Below are 5,371 nucleotides of genomic sequence, written 5' to 3' on the forward strand. Positions count from 1 at the left end.
CCTCGTCCATGGGTTGGACGTGCATTACACTTTACCTCGTCCGTTATATGGACGGATATCCTCTAAACTTACTGTTATTCAGTGAAGTTAGAGTTTTACCTCGTCCTTTACTTGGATGAGCATACTTCGCTTTGCTTTTGGGAAAGCTTATTGACGTTAATTCTCCGCGTCTAGAGAATTTTCTCGTCTTGGGCTTTTCAGCCTTCTTATAGGTTGATTTGATCAAAAGTAGTATGAAAATCATATACACAAACATTATGTACATAGCATAAATATTGTTCACAGACAAAGCACATGCTCATGAGCTGGTGCCTTCTAAAGAGTTAAACAAATACAAGCAAATCCATAACTTTGTCTATAACCACATCATAATAGCAATAAAATAACATTATAAAATAACACTGAAGATATGTAGATAAACAAGCTCCTTGTAGGGATAAACAGGTTCGTCTAGGATAACGCTCACCCAGGTTGGCACTACTAGTAATATCTCCACAGTTGTTCAACATTCCAAGGATGTTCCGATTTCCTCCCGTCTAGGGCCTCTAAGTAGTAGGATCCTTGTCTCTTCCAGTTGCTAACTCTGTAGGGTCCCTCCCACTTAGGTCCCAATTTCCCATGAGTTGGGTTCCTGGTGGCTAAAGAAACTCTTTTTAGGATGAGGTCGCCTATGTTGAATCGTTTCGACTTCACTATTGCATCATACTATCTAGCCATAAGGTTCTTGTACCTTGTCATCCTTTGTTCTGCGTCCGTCCTGACCTCGTCTATCAGATCGAGATTTACACAGAGTTATTCCTCGTTATCTTTATCTTTATACATCGCCACCCTATGGTTGGCCATGTGCACTTCTACAAGTATAACTACCTCACTCCCATAAGCTAACTTGAAAGAAGTTTCCCTTGTAGGGGTTCTCATCATCGTTCTGTATGCCCATAAGACACCAAATAGCTCATCTAGCCATACTCCCTTTGCCCTCTCAAGCCGAGTCTTGATAATTTTCAGCAAGGATCGGTTTGCAACCTCGGCTTGACCGTTGGCTTGAGGGTGGGCGGGGGAGGAATAGTGATTTTGGATTCCAAAGTGTTCACAGAAGTCCCTGAAAAAGGCATTGTCAAATTGTCGTCCGTTATCGAACACCAAAACTCTAGGCACCCCAAACTTGCACAGGATGTTCTTCCAAATGAAGTTCTTTACATTCTACTGCGTGATATTTGCTAAGGGTTCTGCTTTCACCCATTTGGTGAAATAGTCTATCCCTACCACCAAGAATTTCATTTGTCTGGTTCCAAGGGGAAAAGGACCTAAGATATCTAGGCCTCATTGAGCACATGGCCACGGGGCCATCATCAGGGTGAGATACTCTAATGGTTTTCTTGAGACATTACTAAATCATTGGCATTGGTCACATACCTTGACATAAGCTTTTGCATCTGCTTGGACAGTTGGCCAATAATACCCTGCACAGACGACCTTGTGGATGAGTGATCTGACTCCCGAATGATTTTCACATGCTCCTTCATGAACTTCTCTTAACACATAGTTCACCTCGTCCGGAGCTAGACACCTGAAATAAGGTTGAGAAAAACCTCTATTGTACAAAACTTCATCCATAAGGACATACTTGGCTGCTCTAACCCTGAGTTTTCTCGCCTCATATTTCCCTTCTGGAAGCTTTCCGTCCTTCAAGTACGATACTATTGGGGTCATCCAATTTTCTTCATTCTCTATTTGCTGCACTTCGAGAAGATCTATACTGAACTTCATCGAACTCGTCCATGGCTCCAATTACTGAGGTTTCCTTCGCTAAAATATCTGCTTTCACATTCTCCTTCATTGGGATTTGAACAAAGTTAACTTCCTTGAATTTCTTTACAAGCCGTAGCACTTTTTCTAAGTATTTTTTCATTCGTTCTTCCTTTGCCTCATACGTCCCATTTATTTGACCCATGACCAACTGAGAATCTCCAAGGACAAGTATTAACTTCGCTTCCACAAACTTAGCCAGCTTCAACCCTTTAAGGAGGGCTTCATACTTAACTTCATTGTTGGTTGCTTGGTATTACAAACGGATCTTATGCTTCAACTTATCTCCTTCAGGGGATTGCAAAACCACTCCTATTCCTCCCATATGTTGTGTGGACGAGCCATCTACATGGACGACCCATTTTTTACTGTCTTCCATTCTTACTACGTCATCGCAGCTTGGTGTGAACTCCGTAATAAAGTCTGCCAAGGCCTGAACCTTTATAACATGCCTTGGCTGGTATCATATGTCAAACTCACTAAGTTCGACAACCCACTAGATCAATCGTCCTGCGGCTTCCAACTTGTTCATGGCTTTCTTGAGCAGGTGGTCTGTCATAACATTGATTACATAGGCTTGGAAGTAGTGCCTCAACTTCCTGGAGGCTTTTATAAATGCAAAAGCTAACTTTTCCATTAACGGCTATCATCCTTCCGCTCCCCTCAAAACCCTGCTAGTATAATACACTAGTTTTTGTACTTTCCCTTCTTCTCTTATCAATGCTGAGCTCACGGCATGCAGGGTCACTGCCAGGTAAAAAAACAACTCTTCTCCCATCACAGACGGACTCAGCAACAAAGCCGTAACGAGGTACGTCTTCAAATCTTGAAAGGGTTTTTGACACTCGTCCATCCACTCAAACGCTTTCTTTAGAACCTTGAAAAATGGTAAACACTTGTCAGTAGCTTTAGAAACAAACCTGTTAAGGGCAGCAACTCACTCGGTAAGAGATTGGACTTCTTTGATACTCTACGAAGGTTTCATATTTAGAATTGCTTTAATCTTTTCCAGGTTTGCCTCGATCCCTCTGTGTGAAACCATAAATCCAAAAAAATTTCCTGACGCTACTCCGAAAGCGCACTTGCTGGGATTCAACTTCATATTGTACCACCTGAGTGTATTAAAGGTCTCCTGTAGGTCATCCAGATATTTTCCCTCGTCCAAGCTTTTTACCAACATGTCATCCACATAGACTTCTACGTTTCGTCCAATCTGAGGACGGAACATGTGGTTGACCAGTCGTTGGTATGTTGCTCCAGCGTTTTTCAAGCCGAAAGGCATTACTTCATAACAGAATAAGCCTTGACTAGTAACAAAAGATGTCTTCTCTTGGTCGGCCTCGTCCATCCTTATTTGGTTGTACCTTGAGAAAGTGTCCATAAAACTAAGTAATTTATGGCCTGCGGTAGAATCCACTAGTTGACCAATGCGCGGCAATGGATAGCTGTCCTTGGGGTAAGCTTTGTTTAGATCAGTGAAATCTACACATATCCTCCACTTGCCGTTCACCTTTTTTACCATTACTACATTGGCCAACCAATCTGAATAGTACACTTCTCGTATAAACTTCGCCGCCATTAACTTCTAAAATTCGTCTTTAATAGCATTATCTCTCTTAGGGGGAAACACCATTTTCTTTTGTCGCACTAGTTTGGAGGAAGGACATACGTTTAGACAGTGGGTGATGACACTAGATCTACCCCATTCCTGGTACATCTCTCAGGGTTGTTCTCATCTATGAAAATAGCTTCTAACACTTCAGTGGGTTCAGCCACAATTCTCCTTTTTTCGATGCTCATCGTCTGCACTTGCTCGTCCATGGCGAGCATGGCCAAATAACACTATCTTGCTGCCAGTTGGTCTCCTTGCACTTGTCCTACCCCATGCTCCGTAGGGAACTTGACTGACAGGTGGTAAGTGGACGTGACTACCTCCAACTATTTAGAGTTGGTCTTCCAATTAGGGCATTGTAAGAGGACGAGCAATCTACCACAAGGAAATTTACATCTTTAGTTATCTACTATGGATATGCCCCCACTACCACTAGCAACATAACAATGCCTACAGGCTGTACCTTTATTCCTCTGAAACCCACTAAAGGCGAGTGTACTAGTCAAAGCTGGTCTTGTCCAACCCTCATTTGCTGAAAAGCTGGATAATACAGAATGTCTAGCAAGCTCCCATTGTCTATCAGTACCCTTCCGGTTGTGTAGTTAGCAATAACCAAGGTGATTACAATTGCGTCGTCATAAGGGTGATGAATTCTCTCCGTATCCTTATCCGTAAAAGTGATTGCCTGCTCGACTGTGTTTCTCGTCCTGGGAGATCGTCCAGAGAGTTGAACATTCTGAACTACCTTTAGGTATGTCTTTCTTGACTTAGACGACTGACCTGTTGAACCACCTATAATTACTCTTATTTCTCTAAGTGGAGGTCGCGACGACTCTTCTACTTTCTCTTTCAACTTCTCGTCTTTGTGATCTCGTCCAAGAAAATTACTTAATTTCCCTTGTCTAATGAGATTCTCAATTTTCTGTTTTAAATCGAAACATTCATCTATGTCATGTCCATGGTCTCTATGGAAGCGACAATACTTGCTTCAGTTTCTCTGGCCACTTCAAAGAAGGGTCGTCCTTGATTTGCATAAGGACTTGCTCGAGTGGCATGTTTAACGGCGTGTACTGTTGATTCCGTGCTAGAGGACCTACCTTCTTATTGTCTCGATCTTTCCTATCTTCTATTCGTCCCTTCTTCGGACGAGGACCTTGTTCGGGGTGGCGCTGAGTGTTTGCTTCCATTCTTTTCCTCTTTTTGGCAATAATTGTGTCTTCTGCATTCATGAAGTTTTGGGCCGAATAGATGAGTTTAGCCATAGTCTGGGGCACTTGTTCGTAAAGCTTGTGGATAAATAGGTCAGAGTTGATCCCACTGTGAAAGGCTGCTAACAATCTACCGCTAGGGCTTCTCTATTGAAACGAGTAATGAAGGACCGCAAGCTCTCATTTTCTCCTTGTTCTATGGTTAATAGGTTAGACGAGAAACGTTTGTGCCTTTGTCCTTCAATGAAATTATTAACAAATAACTTGCTCAATTCTTCAAAGGTACTTACCAAATTTGGGGGTATCTTGCTGAACCACACTCGCGCGGGCTGTTTGAGGGTAATTGGGAAGGCTCTACACATTATCTCATCTGGAACCCCTTGAAGATGCATAATAGTCTTGAAGGTAGCAATGTGGTTAAAGGGGTCACGCGTCCTATCATACGAATCTAAAGAAGGCATCTTGAACTTTGGTGGCAAGGGATGGCCATTGATGGAAGCCGTAAAGGGAGAATCAGTTCTATGAACCAAATCTTCTACAGGGTTTGCCCTTCTCATGTTCTCTCTCATCTCATCCATAACTTTCCTCATCTGGTCTATCTCCTTCTCCAATTGTGGTACCCTTCTTGGTGCAGTACCCCCTAATTGGCTTTCTGGCTCTACATTTCTTCTATCTCCCTGGCTCTGTCCATGCTTTTCTCCATAGGCCTCATTTTGTTGCCTTCTGAGATTAATCTCCCTTCTCA

Source organism: Quercus suber, unplaced genomic scaffold (genome assembly GCF_002906115.3).
Source record: "Quercus suber isolate HL8 unplaced genomic scaffold, Cork oak 2.0 scaffold_248, whole genome shotgun sequence".
Lineage (NCBI taxonomy): Eukaryota > Viridiplantae > Streptophyta > Magnoliopsida > Fagales > Fagaceae > Quercus > Quercus suber.